Consider the following 18,083-nt stretch of genomic DNA (forward strand, 5'->3'; position numbering starts at 1 on the left):
GGCATGCGGACATGCAGTTTAAAAGTAACCCGAATTAACTCTACATCATTCGCACATTTATTGCAGAAGTGCTGCTTATATCACAGAATGAGTTTTTTATTTCATATTATACACTGTATTATTCAGGTTTTGGTAAGGCTAAAATAATGTGCAGTACAATATACCTATTAACTTATTAAATTTAAAGATATCTGAAATTTGTTTTGAGATATGTTAAAATAAGTTTCTTTGCATATTAAGATTTCTGCAATAAATGTTGAGATATCTCAAATGCATTTCAAAATATCTCAAATACATTTTCATATATCTCAAAATAACTGCGTGCATTTCAAGATATCCCAAATGAATTTTTAAATATCTTAAACTGACCCTGCATGCATTTTAAGATATCTTGAATGCATTTCAAGTTATCTCAAAATCGCTTTCTGTAAAATTACCTATTCTTTCAATGGGATTTCCTGTTTAATATAAGATATCTTGAAATATATTTGAGATATCTTAAAATGAGCAGGAATTGATTTTCAGGTATCTTGAAGTGAATTTCAGAAATCTGAAACTGAACAGTGTCACACATGTGTGCATGGGAGGCAGCTAAAGGGCTTTAGTAAGGGCAATTCCGAATCAGACCAGGATGTGGCAGAGTGCACTGACTCTTTTTCTCCCTTTCTTGCAGACAATTCACAGGAGATTCCACCTGGCCCTCTTGACGTCACTTCCGGGTCCGAGCCTATGGAGGAAGACCTTGCTGGCTCTGGCCCCTGTGATATCACGTCCAGACTCGAGCCTATGGCTGAAGACCCTTGTGAGCCCAACCCCTTTGACATCACTTCCTGTCTTCCCCTTTAAAAGCCTCCACCTACGCCAGTGTCACAAACTCCACTCTGAGTCATAGCAAGGTTTGGGACAGCCACCCGTATATTTGGTATCCTGGCTGCAAAGTTGCAATTATGTAAACAGCACTGATGTGCACAAAACCGAGTCCAAAACAGAACTGAGGGAATAGGGAAAAGGTGGATGCTTTTAGAGGGGAAGACAGGAAGTGAGGTCAAAGGGGTCGGGCTCACAAGGGATTTCAGCCATAGGCTCGAGCCCGGACGTGACATCACAGGGGCCAGAGCCAGCAAGGTCTTCCTCCATAGGCTCAGATCCAGAAGTGACGTCAAGAGGGCCAGGTGGAATCTCCCTTGAATGGTCTGCAGGAAAGGGAGAAAAAGAGTCAGTGCACTCTGACACATCCTGGTCTGATTCGGAATCGCCCTTATTCAAGCCCTTTAGCTGCCTCCCATGTGCACGTGTGTGACAACAGTAAGCTGTTTTGAGATATCTTGAAATGTAATTCCTCAAAAGGTATTTGAAATATCTTGAAATGCGCAGAAAGTTATTTTGGGATATTAGAAAATGTATTTCAGATATCTTGAAATTGCAGGAAGTTATATTAAGATACCTGAAAATGTATTTCAGATATGTTAAAATGCCTGCAGATGTATCTTAAGATATTTTGAAACGTATCTGAGATATCTCAAAATGCAAACAAATTTATTTCATGATATCTCGAATTGCATTTGAGATATCTTGAAATGCATTTCAGATATCTCAAAATGTACAGTGTATCATTTCTAGATACAGTATCTTGTAATCTATTTGAGATATCATAAAATGCATTTCAGATATCTTCAATTCAATTCAAATACATTTCCAAATATCTTAAAATGCACTTTGAGATATCTCTAAATGTTAATTCAGCTTGCCATTCAGAACAGAAGCTACTGTTTCATTAAGACTTATGTCAGAAAAGCAGGCATAAATTTAAGATAATTAAGCACTGGCTCAGATTACTGAAATTCTAATTGTGTAAGTAACTCTAACAAGAGGCTGCCAGGTGTGAAGATAATTCACATTAAAACAAACTACACAAATATGAAATGTGCCATATTTGAAAGTATTGCAGCATACTGCAAAACAAGAATAAAATTAAGTCATACAACTTGGAGTGCACATAATAGTAGGAATTACCTTTAATGAATTGGAGGAAAAGAAAGCTACCACAGGGGGTACTCATGAGGCAGAGTTGAAAGTTCCACTAAACTAATACAGAACTTGCACAAATGCTGGTATAAAAGTATCTAACATGGTGTTATGGTTATCTTCTTGGAAACTTTGCAGTCATTATCCTAATTTTCATATAAAATGATAACTGTAATTGAATAAAATATTTATCTGAAAAAAAAAATCAAACATCATAAACAAGAAGAAACTTTTGTAAATGTAAGAATAACCTTTAATGTATGGAGAAAAAACTATTTCACATTCCAATGAAATTAAAACATTCTAATCTTACTTGATTTTGATTCACTTACTACATGTTTAATCAACAAGGAATAATTTTTTGGAAATAAATAATCACATTCTCTTATTCATATGTGAATTCAACTATATGTTTAGTTATGGCCTTCATCAAGAAAGACTGACTTGCTCCCTGTAGTGTAGTGACATGCAACTGTTCCAAGTGAGTCAATTTAAATGTCCTGGGGTGCTTTTTCCCCAAACACAGACATGAGTTTGGTCTTACAAATTGTGCAGTGATGCTAGTTTTATAAGTCAGACTGTGGTGGAAACGTTGGACATCCCCACCATCATCTAAGATTAAAAGCTCTTGGTAGAAACCAAATAAAATAGATCAAGATTAGAAGCAGCTGAGATGTTGCTCTTCCTCAGGACTCACAGTTCATGATGGAATGTGGAGCAGACAATTCTTGGATAACCTAATAATAATACATTTGATTTATCTAGTGCCTTTCTCATACTCAAAGTGATGATTTTGAGGCATAACCACTGCTTCTCCAGATCAGGAGGTGTCAGTTGAAGTAGCTTGGGTCCATAATGGAAATGCATATTAGGTTTCTAATACATTGTTTTTACCAAATATCATGAAAGACCTGTGCAATAATCACAGGAAATACTCACTTATGCTACACAAGACACAGGTGGGTACACTGTCTAAATTTATCTCTGCTTGAGCTCATGTGGGATGAGCTCTTATGTTTCTAGTAGGGCTGTCAACCAATATTTTAAGTTATAATGCTTCTTATTTAAAATACAGTTTGGATATAAAATAATGTGCTTTAAAATTATTTGGGTATACAAAAATGTACATTTTCATTAGGTTCATGTAGACCATTAGCTTAACTCGATATTCAAGTTCCAGCAATTAAATCATGACATTAAATTCCCATTGGTAAGGGTGAATGAAAAGTGCCATAACTGTCCTGATTTTTTTCCACTGTTAAATAAAGAATAACTTGTTGATTGGTCATTTTTTCTTAAAACTTTAAGGTTCTGCCAAGTGTTGGTAAGACTTTCCTTTTCTAGTTAAAACTATATCACAGCATTTCTGTCAAGTTCACTTTTTAAGCTGATGATGCAACAGTAGGCCTGCTATAACCTGCAAAAATAATAATACTGTACGTTACAAAACTGTTTTATTAAAGTGAAAATCATGCTAGGGACATAGTAAATTTTATTTATTTTTAAAGTTGTGTAGCTTTTCAAATACAGTCAAAAATGGCATGTACTTATAAAAAGACATTTGAATTTGAATTTCCAAATTGTATTTGTAGGCAATCAAAATAAATTGCTGAACAAACTTAAATGATGCCAATACACGTAATCTTGCAATCAATTATGTTTTCTGGGTTCTTTAAAGATAGTTTGTAAAACTGCAGCACTTATTTGATCTTCTCTTTGTTGAAGTACTTTGGATATGCAAAAATACAAGGCATACTTTCCACCTGACAATTGTTTACCTCTCTGCAATCTGATATAATGTGAAGCACCATGGTAGCCAATGAATGAGCCATTACTGTGCCAGATTCCTCACCAATGAATGAGGTGTTGAGGCAGGTCTGTGATTCAGAAGATTGTTATCGTTTGATCACGTTACCCATGAGAGGACTTTCCAGAAGTGACTTATGTAACAATATTTTATTCAACAAACATGTTTTGGACATTGAGAGCATTTGACTGGATATCTTACACTTAGATTATGCAAATATACTGAGACTTCCTTCACGGACATTTTGATATTGTTTGCCATCTGTTCAGCACTAATCTAGATTTTTTTTAATTAAATGTGCCAAACAATATTCATCAGATCAGTCAAGGTAAGTTAGTCAAAAAAGAGTTATATAGGGGATGCAAGTTTACAGAAATTTGGCCTATATGTTATTGTGTTGAAATGTGCTGATGGAGTTGCTTGGATGATATATTGGTTTTGTTTTTGGTTTTATTATATTCATGGTAGAGAGGCCATTAAAGAAGTATGTTGAACCAAAAACAACTTGGAGATTGGTACTTTTTGAATCCTTTCTCAGAAGTAATGTTTGACCAGAATTCTGAAGGAGCCACTGTGGTGGACAGCTTGACAAACTAATGTTGCTTTGTCCAAAACAGGAAAGAATGACTTAGGCTTGGTGGTCCACTGACCTTTTGAAGAAAGAAAGAAAGAAAGAAAGAAAGAAAGAAAGAAAGAAAGAAAGAAAGAAAGAAAGAAAGAAAGAAAGAAAGAAAGAAAGAAAGAAAGAAAGACAGTTGTCTAATGAAGAGGAAAATGTTATTTGAATGCTTTAAATGTTCGAAATACTCTGTAGAATCAGGTACCATTTGTGTTAAGAACAAATGCAAGGCATAGATGTAAAATCAATACATTTTCTGTGGTAATGGAGACAGAGAGAATGAAGCAGTCTGTCTCTCAAATCTGGTTAAAAGAGTGATAGTTTGCTGTGAAACACTGACATAATTGGTTTTGGCCTTGGAGCTGCACGTTCAGATTATTCAGATAGGCAGTAATATCATGAAAAAAATATTCCCATTGCAGAGTTGTCACTGTGAAAATGGACAAACAATCGATCCATTGGGCTCTTCTATGTGCTCACAGAGACACAAATCTCTTCCAACAGAAAGCAGACCATCTCCCTTTCTGATCTGATGAACCGGCAATTCTTGGTGACTGACATATCATCTAGGATAGCTTTAAGCAACTGATGAAGAACACTTCATTTTTCACAATTAAAATTAACACATTATTGTTATTTCATAGTTTTCATCTCTCCATAGTGTTTGGCACAGAGCATTCACGTATCTATAATAAAAAACACCTGGAATCACTGATGGGGTTTACTATAGATGGACAGCTTACTAAGCCCTTCTGTTAGCCCATCATAGATGGAGCTACATCTGTTAAAACAGAACTAACTTAAGTCAAAATTTTCCTGAAAGAAAAGAGACAGCTTTTTAAATAAATCTTTCCACTAATGTACCCCTTTAAAAGTAAGAGGCATAACAGCTCCTCATGAAAAATATGGTCATCAAGAAATGGACTAATAGAAATAGGAAAGTGGAAACTGCATTGTTACAAGACTCTTTGATCATCAGTGACATGCTTTCTGTGCTTTTCAGACTGCTAAGAAGAAATGTGAAAAAATGATTCTCAGTAAATTCTTCTCTTTGGATTATACTGTTTTTGGATAATGCAATTTACCCAACAAGTGTTGTTACTGTGTTTTTGGTTTTGGTTCTGTGACTTGGCACTTCATCCAGCATTTTGATTACACACAACCCAATTGTCTCTGACACATCAAAAAGTCTTTTTACTTTTAGCAAGTTTCCAAGCCATATAACAATAGTTTAAATATACCTCTTATTTAATGCCAATTTCTGTACTAGGTTTACTAGCAAGTTTTGTCTCAAAATGCCTCTATATGTTTGTCAACTTGCAGCGGTCAGACTGTAGATTAATCATATTAGCTTTACACATGAATGCATCAGTACTATGAATAAAAAATGTTGTCAGTCCATTCCCCATTATACTGCTTGTTCTTGTTACAGAATTATTTTTTCTAAACCATTATTTCAGTTAATTTATTGAAAATGCATATACTGTACTACTCAGCTTCATGTTGTATTGTGAAGTAGGGCACAGATATTTAGCTTTTACATTTTTAGCTTTTATTTTTTATGAAAAAGGAATGCTTGAATGTCTACCCTTATTTCATGATACGTTTATTAACTTTATTCTACTAACCCTTGATTCTGTGTTTGTGTGAAATGTCTGCAGGCCAGATTGAAGTGCTCTATAAGCCATGTATGCATTCCACAAGCTGCTCATTGAGAAAATCAATGTACTGTATTGTATCTACTCTGCCAATTCTGGTATCAAACCCAAATAAGAAAAGAGGACAGTTTGGCACTGGGTCAATGACCTAGCCCCGTAAAACTCACTCACACTTCCTGGTAGGTCGAAGAAGCAAGGAAGACCCAAACTGTACTAACACAGTACCTTTCACATAATACTGTGGTGGATGGCCCAGGCTCTTACCTGGCCAGGACACCTTGATTATGAAAGAACCGGGGGAGAGAGTATTTCCAGGACAGTTTCTCCCCCGGAACCAGGGGGCCCTATTTGGCAGCACTTCTGTCACACCTGGAAGTGCTCCCGGAAGAAGCTCATTAGGCACCTGTAGCACTTCCAGGTGCAACTCAAAAGGGGCCTCATGACTCTATTCAATTAGCCAGAGTTGGAAGGAGGTGGACGAAGCTTGCCAGGAGGAGTGAAGGCGGAAGGAAGAAGAAGTGAGATGTGTACTGAGGTGCTTATGTACTGTGCTGTGGGGAGCAGGTGAATTAAAGCTCCCCAGTTGTACATAAACCAGTGTGCTGGACTGGATCTTGTCTGGCTGTCTGTGTCGGGGTTAGGGTGGCTGTACGTGCCTGGGCTTCACAATGCTTACAAGAGATTAATACAATCTGGAAGGAAGGAGAGATACCTACAGTCCACGGAGAACGCTGTAAAGCACTTGTTACCTTAAAATATGCATAATGCATTGGAAGAATATAATATGGGATTTTGTTTGAAACAACATGAAAACAAAAACCTTTTAACTTACTGAATACATCCGTTTTGAAGCAGCAAAGGTTTTGATTTATGACAACATGGCTTCCAATGTTTCTAAGATATGCATATCATAACAAAAGTAAGCGGAAAATGATCAATTTTATCACAAATTCTTGGTACTATTTTCTTGAAGTAAGGATAAGTCCATTGCTTGTTTGTCTGCTCACCACAGGCATAATAGTTGGAGTATTGACCAAAACCCAACCCAAATAATTTAGCAAACTCTGGAAGCTTTGGGCTATGTATTAAGCTAGCTGAGTCTCTTCAATTCTGTTTGTTCAACAATTGTGTTCTGCGATGACTTGTAACTTTTGTCAGCGATTATTGTCTAGTTCTCTCTCTCAACAGTTCACATCTGGGCACCAACATTTAGTAATGTCAGTAACAGTGCTTGGAGAGGACTCTTCAAAGGTAAAACCACGCCCCTAGCAATGAAGGGTGACGTGGAGGATGACAAGCAGGAAAGTGAAGTTCACAGCTGATCTCCTTTTAAAACAGTTGAATCTCACAAAAATGTTTTTCTTTTTTTTTCCCTTCCTAAAATGACAATGGATATGTTGTTTTGAAATATGTGTGCATTCAAGATGTATATTAATACTCGGTAATACTCTTGAAAAATTAACATATCTGATAAGATATAATATTTTTGTTTTAACGTTGGACACCCTTTAACGTACACTATAAAGCGCACATACAGGCTTGGTATTTTTTTTTTATGTATAAAAAATGCTTCATTTTAGAACACGATTGTATGTTGCAAATTAATATATACCATGGTTGTGAAGAAATAATACAAACATATCCTTTAATATTTCTTTGTGATTTCACTGCAGCTTTTAACAAGTAACACTTCAATATTTCAACACTACTGAATTCAACACTTCTGAACTGCACACAGAACTATACTGCTTCTCCTGGAAGATTTGCAATCTTGTACACAACACACAAACAGTCTACTGTGGTGAATACTGTTCTTTACAGACTTTTACTTGTAGGAAGATACCCTGATTTATTTCTTTTCTAACTATAAACAATTCCTTATGCTCCATGAAGCCTATTCTTGGATGCAGTTCAGGTTTTGACAAGAACACTAAATATCTAAATGACAAGGATGCCCGCAAAAGTATTTTTTTAAAATTACAAACCAGAGGTATTAATGAAATTCCAACACACCTAAGGAAACCTGATCCTTTCTTATTGTTGTTTCTTATCTTATCTTATCTTATTGTTGTTTGTGACTAACCTTGGAGATTTTTATGATAGCAAACTTTATACTGCAGTTAATATTATCACAGTCTGATGCTAGGGCAGAACAGTTAGTAAAAGTATTCTTGCAATGTATTTTCCACCATCTCTGTTTATTTTATATAATATTAGCATTTATTATAAACTAGCAAAATACCCGCGCTTCGCAGCGGAGAAGTAGTGTGTTAAAGAGGTTATGAAAAAGAAAAGGAAACATTTTAAAAATAACGTAACATGATTGTCAATGTAATTGTGTTGTCATTGTTATAAGTGTTGCTATACACACACACACACACACACATAAACATATATATACATATATACATATCTACATATACACATATCTACATATATATATACACATATACACATCCACATATAAATATATATATATATATATATATATATATTAACATATATATATATATATACACACATACATACACACATATGTACATACTGTATACACATACATAGATACATATATACATATACATATACATACATACAGTGGTGTGAAAAACTATTTGCCCCCTTCCTGATTTCTTATTCTTTTGCATGTTTGTCACACAAAATGTTTCTGATCATCAAACACATTTAACCATTAGTCAAATATAACACAAGTAAACACAAAATACAGTTTTTAAATGATGGTTTTTATTATTTAGGGAGAAAAAAAATCCAAACCTACATGGCCCTGTGTGAAAAAGTAATTGCCCCCTTGTTAAAAAATAACCTAACTGTGGTGTATCACACCTGAGTTCAATTTCCGTAGCCACCCCCAGGCCTGATTACTGCCATACCTGTTTCAATCAAGAAATCACTTAAATAGGAGCTGCCTGACACAGAGAAGTAGACCAAAAGCACCTCAAAAGCTAGACATCATGCCAAGATCCAAAGAAATTCAGGAACAAATGAGAACAGAAGTAATTGAGATCTATCAGTCTGGTAAAGGTTATAAAGCCATTTCTAAAGCTTTGGGACTCCAGCGAACCACAGTGAGAGCCATTATCCACAAATGGCAAAAACATGGAACAGTGGTGAACCTTCCCAGGAGTGGCCGGCCGACCAAAATTACCCCAAGAGCGCAGAGACGACTCATCCGAGAGGTCACAAAAGACCCCAGGACAACGTCTAAAGAACTGCAGGCCTCACTTGCCTCAATTAAGGTCAGTGTTCACGACTCCACCATAAGAAAGAGACTGGGCAAAAACGGCCTGCATGGCAGATTTCCAAGACGCAAACCACTGTTAAGCAAAAAGAACATTAGGGCTTGTCTCAATTTTGCTAAGAAACATCTCAAGGATTGCCAAGACTTTTGGGAAAATACCTTGTGGATTGATGAGTCAAAAGTTGAACTTTTTGGAAGGCAAATGTCCCGTTACATCTGGCGTAAAAGGAACACAGCATTTCAGAAAAAGAACATCATACCAACAGTAAAATATGGTGGTGGTAGTGTGATGGTCTGGGGTTGTTTTGCTGCTGGAAGGCTTGCCGTGATAGATGGAACCATGAATTCTACTGTCTACCAAAAAATCCTGAAGGAGAATGTCCGGCCATCTGTTCGTCAACTCAAGCTGAAGCGATCTTGGGTGCTGCAACAGGACAATGACCCAAAACACACCAGCAAATCCACCTCTGAATGGCTGAAGAAAAACAAAATGAAGACTTTGGAGTGGCCTAGTCAAAGTCCTGACCTGAATCCAATTGAGATGCTATGGCATGACCTTAAAAAGGCGGTTCATGCTAGAAAACCCTCAAATAAAGCTGAATTACAACAATTTTGCAAAGATGAGTGGGCCAAAATTCCTCCAGAGCACTGTAAAAGACTCATTGCAAGTTATCGCAAACGCTTGATTGCAGTTATTGCTGCTAAGGGTGGCCCAACCAGTTATTAGGTTCAGGGGGCAATTACTTTTTCACACAGGGCCATGTAGGTTTGGATTTTTTTTTCTCCCTAAATAATAAAAACCACCATTTACAAACTGCATTTTGTGTTTACTTGTGTTATATTTGACTAATGGTTAAATGTGTTTGATGATCAGAAACATTTTGTGTGACAAACATGCAAAAGAATAAGAAATCAGGAAGGGGGCAAATAGTTTTTCACACCACTGTACACATACATATATATATATACACACATACATACGTACATACACACACACACACATATATATATATATATATATATATATATATATATACATATCTACATATATATACACATATACAGTATATATATACATATCTACATACAGTAATCCCTCCTCCATCGCGGGGGTTGCGTTCCAGAGCCACCCGCGAAATAGGAAAATCCGCGAAGTAGAAACCATATGTTTATATGGTTGTTTTTATATTGTTATGCTTGGGTCACAGATTTGCGCAGAAACACAGGAGGTTGTAGAGAGACAGGAACGTTATTCAAACACTGCAAACAAACATTTGTCTCTTTTTCAAAAGTTTAAACTGTGCTCCATGACAAGACAGAGATGACAGTTCTGTCTCACAATTAAAAGAATGCAAACATATCTTCCTTTTCAAAGGAGTGCAAAGCAAGCAGTCAAAAAAAAATCAATAGAGCTTTTTGGCTTTTAAGTATGCGAAGCACCGCCGGTACAAAGCTGTTGAAGGCGGCAGCTCACACCCCCTCTGTCAGGAGCAGAGAGAGAGAGAGAGATAGAGAGAGAGATAGAGAGAGATAAAAAAAATCAATACGTGCCCTTTGAGCTTTTAAGTATGCGAAGCTCCGTGCAGCATGTCCTTCAGGAAGCAGGTGCACACAGCCCCCCTGCTCACACCCCCCTACGTCAGCGCAAGAGAGAGAGAGAGAGAGAGAGGGAGAGAGAAAGTAAGCTGGATAGCTTCTCAGCCATCTGCCAATAGCGTCCCTTGTAAGAAATCAACTGGGCAAACCAACTGAGGAAGCATGTACCAGAAATTAAAAGACCTATTGTCCGCAGAAACCCGCGAAGCAGCGAAAAATCCGCGATATATATTTAAATATGCTTACATATAAAATCCGCGATGGAGTGAAGCCGCGAAAGGCGAAGCGCGATATAGCGAGGGATCACTGTATATATATACAAATATATATATATATACATATCTACACATATATCTACATATATCTAGACATACATATATACATACATACATTGACATATATATGTGTATATACTGTATATATATATATATATATATATATATATATATATATATATATCAAATGAATGTGAACCTTTTGTAGGGTCTGTCCCTGAGACTTATTAATTGTCATTGCGAAGCAGAGCCTTAGTGGAAATTGGAGGCGTTTGAATTGAAATGGGAGATCAGAGGGTATAACGGGGATGCGAGGAATAAAAACTCTCTCCCCTGAGCCACCGCCAGTAAAAATAGTTGCCTGAATGAGGTTCTTTTGCAGACACGTGACCTGAAGTCTCGTGCCGTCACAAAGTTTCAGTGGCTGTACGCAAATCCACAATCGGTTTCATATTGTTTTCTTACGTTAGCAATTAGGTAATGCGTTTTTTGAACAGGTTTGATTATTGAAGTGATGACTCCTGCTGCGTTCAGTCAGTTCACGTGAGCCGCTCTCTTGTGTGATGTTGCGATGTCCACGGGTTTATTTAAAGTTAGCTAAGACCCGGCAGTTAAAAGTTTCTCGCTACAGCAATTTTAACTCAGTCACAAAGTGATCCAAACTGTCGTTTAAACCTCGTGTCTTCTCATTAAACTTGTATCTCGCGAATATGGCATTGCAAAGGGCAGCGGGTCAGTTCACGTGCTTACATGGGAGGCGTGATGACGCGATATATTTTGATATATATCAAAATACCGGCGCTTCGCAGTGGCGAAGTACTGCTTTAAAATTTTTATTAAGAAGAAAAGTAAACCTTTTTAAACTGAGGGAAAATGAATCAATAATTATTTCTTAAGGATCTCTTTGTATACCATGTTGTTAGTTCGCCCTTCCAGTTCTAATATGACTAAGATGTGTGCTGAGCTTACTCTTGAGCATGAAATCTAACGTGGTTTGTGCCCTTCAGAATGAAAACAGTTTGCATTCACCTTTTTAATAAAAGGCGAGCTTTTAAGCCTGAGAAATCACCCCGTAAATGCACACGTTTAATTGCACGTGTTAATATCTATGCTTACACAGTATTAAAAGACACTCAACAACGGAGACTTATTAATTGTCATTGCTAAGCAGAGCCTTAGTGTAAATTGGAGGCGTTTGAATTGAAATTGGAGATCAGACGGTATAACGGGGATGCGAGGAATAAAAACTCTCTCCCCCGAGCCCCCGGCAGTAAAAATAGTTGCCTGAATGAGGTTCTTTTGCAGACACCTGACCTGAAGTCTCGTGCCGTCACAAAGTTTCAGTGGCTGTACGGAAATCCACAATCGGTTTCATATTGTGAATTTCCCATTGGGATTAATAAAGTATCTATCTATCTATCTATCTATCTATCTATCTATCTATCTATCTATCTATCTATCTATCTGTTTTCGTACCTTATCAATTGTGAAATGTGTTTTTTGAATAGGTTTGATTCATTGAAGTGATCACTCCTGCTGCGTTCAGTCAGTTCACGTGAGCCGCTGTCTTGTGTGATGTTGCGATGTCCACGGGTCTATTTAATGTTAGCTAAGATCCGGCAGTTAAAAGTTTCTGGCCACAGCAATTTTAACTCTGTCACAAAGTGATCCAAACTGTCGTTTACACCTCGTGTCTTGTCATTAAACTTGTATCTCGCGAATATGGCATTGCAAACGGCAGCGGGTCAGTTCACGTGCTTACATGGGAGGCGTGATGACGCGATATATTTTGATACATATCAAAATACCCCTGCTCCTCAGCGGCGAAATACCGCTTTAAAATTTTTATTAAGAAGAAAAGTAAACCTTTTTAAACTGAGGGAAAATGAATCAATAATTATTTCTTAAGGATCTCTTTGTATATCATATTGTCAGTTCACCCTTCCGGCTGTAATATGACCAAGCTGTGTGCTGAGCTTACTCTTCAGCATGAAATCTTAACGTGGTTTGTGCCCTTCAGAATGAAAACAGCATTTACCTTTTTAATAAAAGGCGAGCTTTTAAGCCTGAGAAATCACCCCGTAAATGCACACGTTTAATTGCACATCTGTTAATATGTATGCTTACACAGTATTAAAAGACACTCAACAATTAACGTCATTTACCTTCGTTCCCGCATTTGACTCGTGCTGTAAATCTCTTCCTTGTTTTCACTTCACGTGAATACGTAGGAGGCGTAATACGTGATGACGTGATACGTGACTCCGCCTCCTCCATTAGACTATATGGACAAAAAACAGGTTCCAGTTATGACCATTACGCGTAGAATTTCGAAATGAAACCTGCCTAACTTTTGTAAGTAAGCTGTAAGGAATGAGCCTGCCAAATTTCAGCCTTCTACCTACACGGGAAGTTGGAGAATTAGTGATGAGTGAATCAGTCAGTCAGTCAGTCAGTGAGTCAGTGAGTCAGTGAGGGCTTTGCCTTTTATTAGTATAGATAGTGAATACCAGTTGACAATAAATTTTTATATGAATATGGACTATTTAGATACAAACAAGTTATCAGTGAGGACTGTCAGGAGGAAAAAAAAAATCAGGAGTGGTCTCCCCTAGACTTTTTCATATACTCAGATATGGGGATGGATATTTGAGGAGTAAACCACAAGACAATGATTATTTTTATATTATGTACATTAAAGAACCATCAACAACAAATCAAATCAAATTAATAATACAGTATATTGAACAATTATAAAAATAAAGTGGAATAATCTGACTGCATGAATAAAAAAATGACTACTTCCAGTTAGCGGAAATAGCTCAAAAGTTAATAGATATCTACGTTTTGTACCAAATACTTGTATGCAAAATTTGGTTGACCCAACTGAAAGCGTACTCGACTTATCATGTTTACACACATACACACACACACAAACCCACACACAGACGTAATTACAAAAGTTGTATTTTCAGAGGTCTAAAACGTCGAAATTTATCAAAATCTAATTTTGAGGAGATTACAATACTTTCCCTATGAGAAAGTAAATTGGATTCAAGGAGGTCTAAAACCTCAAGATTCATCAAAATCTCGAGGTCGAATTTTTGGACGATTACAATACTTTCCCTATACTTCGTATACAAGAAAGTAAAAATATTACCTGAGTGAGTTCAGACTATTATCTCCGTGACAAAGAACAAAGAGACTGGAGAGGAGTATCTGTCGGCATTATGTACTTAAGAGATAAGGGAAAATTAAACATTTTACATTTATAACCATACTGGACAGAAGGATTGTGAAATGCCAGCCAAAAAAAATCTTCTAGAATTTTGTTGAACACTTCACTAATGGTATGGAATGGTATGCTGCAATAAATGGTACTTCCCTTATTTAAGAAGTTAATAACGTTGTAACTAATGTTGTAAGGTAATTGAATTATTGTTTTTGTCACCGCTTCACTGTTTTTCTATTAAGATCATAGATAGCATTTATTTAAATTAATGAATCATTAGTATCCACTAATTATGGCAGATCAGCTGATACTCCAGATATAGCGAACTTCCTATTAATATGAACAGAATTCACAATCGGCAAGTCTGGGGCAAATGACGGTGCAAGAGAGCAATTTGAAAACTGTCTGTGTTAAAACAAAAATACAGGGTGAGCCAAAAAGAAGTACCACATTTCAAATATTTATTCTACAAAAACGCTACAAGATAAAATAAATTTAATTACAACATAATAAAGGGTATACAAAATAGATTTTTTTCACTGTGTTTTAAAAATTATGTCTTCAAGGTGGTCGCCATCATTAGCAATACACTCTTCAAGACGATTTCTGAACGCTTGCTTTACTTGTTTGGATATTTCAAGGGGAATAGCGGCGATTTTGTGGTGAATAGCGTCCTTGAGGGCATCAAGGTTTTGAGGTCAGTGTGCGAATACCTACGACTTGAGATAGCCCCACAAGAAGAAATCTCATAGAGCGAGATCAGGTGAACATGAAATCCAGCTGACAGGGAGATCAGCTTCTCCAGAAACATCACCCGCAAAACTTGCATGGATCTCCACTCCGTATGAGCTGTTGCTCCATCCTGTTGAAACCAGGCATCCACCACATCCATTTCTTCCAGCTGGGGCCGCAAAAAGTTTTCCAGCATTTCAATGTAGCATTCTGAAGTGATGGTGACTGTTGCTCCCCCCTCCTCAAAAAAGTACGGGCCTACAATGCCAAATTCTGCAACGGCGCACCAAACTGTAACACGCTCACTGTGCAGGGGTCTCTGATGAAGTTCACGATGCTTGGTTTCAGCCCAATAGTGAAAGTTTTCTTTATTTACAGAAACATTCAAATGGAAGTATGCCTGTCGCTGCACATGACAATGGCATCTCGATAAACGGTTTGCACAATGTTTGTACATAACTCTCTATAGCTCTCCCAGTCTCTCTCAGTGAGTTCCTGCACTATCATCATTTTGTATGGATGGAAATGAAGGTCCTCATGCAAAATCCTCCTCAAAGACGTGTTGGAAATGCCTAAGGCAGATGCATGTTTGAACATCTAGGAGACTGCAAAATTGATGCCCTTACAGCTTGGATGTTTTCAGGCATTCGTACACTCCATGCACGGCCTGGAGATTTTCTGTTCAATGTTGTACCTGTCTATCTAAATTTAGCCACCCACTGAAGAATTGTTTTTGAATTTGGGACATCACTGTTAGGAGGAATGCTGAAGTACATTCATAAGGCGTGTTGCATAGTGATGATGGATTCGTTGTTTTTGAAGAACGATTTGACAGCAAAAGCATGGTGCACACCAGACCAAGGCATGTTACTGACTGAAAACTACAAGGGATCGACTATCAAAACACCCCCACCTCAACCAACTCAGCTGCTTCTACCTAACGCAATGACCTTGAGAAATGTAGTACTTCACTTTGGCTCACCCTGTGTGACATGTACTTTACAGAATCAATGGGGTTTTAAGAACAATAACTGAAACTATACAGTATTAAAAACAGCCCTAAGTAGACTTGGTGCTACCCACAACCAAGCAATATACAGGCATGTTAAAAAAACTACAGTGTTCTTGGAATATGCAGTGTGCTGTCTGAAGTCAGAACATAAGAGGCTTTCTTCAGGTGCTCCAGTTTCTCTCATATTCTGGTAAGAACTGGACTAGGTTCAAGGCATAAGCCAATCTGGAGTTTGCCAAAAGGACTTAAAATTAATTTTAACTTTATCTTTACCTCTGGACCACAGTTTGATTCCATACTGGATGTACTGCAGCTTTTGAGGTTAGTATGTTCTGCATGTATTCATGTGGACTCCGTTCATAAACATTTTTTCTCCAAGAGTTTTAAAGACATATTGTTAGATTAACTGGTTTAGTAAAAGTGATTATGTTATAAAGCATGCATACTGTCCAGGGTTGGTTTCTACCCTGATCCTTGGTTCTGTTGCACAGGCTCTGCCTTTTCATGACTCTATAGGACAAAAATAAGTTTAAAAATGGTTGGAAGTGTGAAGACATACATTTTTGTATAAAAGCAGACATGGTTATTTTTAATGCTGACAACTTTCAAATATTTTTTCAATGTAGGGGAAAGACACTAAAGCAAAATACAACATGTGTAATACAGAAAACAAGGTCTTTTGTAACATTGTTAGGGTCAATGGATTGAAAAATGTAGATAAAAAGTGCAAAAGCATATCCTATTGAAATAGAAGTAAATAAGATAACCTCATTAAATATAATTAAATCTCTAACAAGACAGGATTAATAGTTCATTCTGAAGAAAGAGGTGTAAAATTTCAATCAAGATCCATACATTTCATTTTTAAATTTGTATTTTTGATTTAAAAAATATTTATATATTTATTTATAACTTGGAGCTATTATTCCTACAGTAAAAATAACAGATTAAGAGTACAGTATACTTTACTTTAGGAAAACAAACAATTACCCCATAATGTAATGAATTTGTTAGATAACACATTGTCAGTTTTCTTTCTGAAACAGAAAACAATTATGACATAGAAAATATAATGTGGAGATTATGATGGATAATTTATTGTCAGTTTTTATTCCTGAACAGAAAACAATTATGGCATTGAAAAGGACACTAGAGATACTGTAGACAAAGGACAGAAATCAAAAAACACTTTTTTTCTTTTTATTTCTTTTACATGGATCATTCTCTTATAGGTGTTCTGCATTAAATATACCGTACATTCTACAATAAACATATTGATTTAACATATATAAACATACTGTAACAATAAGGGAGGGGGTAAACTGACTTCTCATGTTGTATTCTTTAGTAATAGTTTCATTTCTCTGAGATTTTGTATTTATCAACGAAAACTGTTTTTCAAAAAGGTTTCACTGTCTTTTCAATAAATTTGTGCATGTTGCATGATATAGTCTACTTTAATTAAGAATGATTCAGGGAACACTGTAGTTTATTTTGGAGGTTAACTGACCATTATTTATCATGGCACTGGGGAATGGCAATCTATTCCACGTTAGTTGGACATGCAAATAAGAATTTTTTACTATACTCTGTACATGTGGCAATATTAACAACTACTTCTACCACTAGAAAATTCACATATATACTGCAGTATTCATCACGCAATGGATTTTAACTTCATAGCATATATTTTGATGTTTCAACTGATTTCAGCTTAACTGCAGGCCAGAGCAGTCTTATCATACCTGAAGCACATACTGCAGCAGGGTCTGCAAGTCAGCTGGCTCAGCTTCAGTCAAAAAATGACAAAATTCAAAGGATGTTGCGTGCAGATGAGTTTCAACACAAAATAAACTGCATTGTGGTGACTG

General features: G+C 36.6%; 1 protein-coding gene across 1 annotated transcript in view; it reads right to left on the reverse strand.

Annotated features, from left to right (window-relative positions):
• The window catches only part of ccsapb (centriole, cilia and spindle-associated protein b), a 33,203-nt gene that overhangs the window by 3,310 nt on the left and 11,810 nt on the right, over positions 1-18,083 (reverse strand). The gene's annotated exons all lie outside the window — the stretch shown is intronic.

The sequence above is a fragment of the Erpetoichthys calabaricus genome, chromosome 3 (assembly GCF_900747795.2).
Source record: "Erpetoichthys calabaricus chromosome 3, fErpCal1.3, whole genome shotgun sequence".
NCBI lineage: Eukaryota > Metazoa > Chordata > Cladistia > Polypteriformes > Polypteridae > Erpetoichthys > Erpetoichthys calabaricus.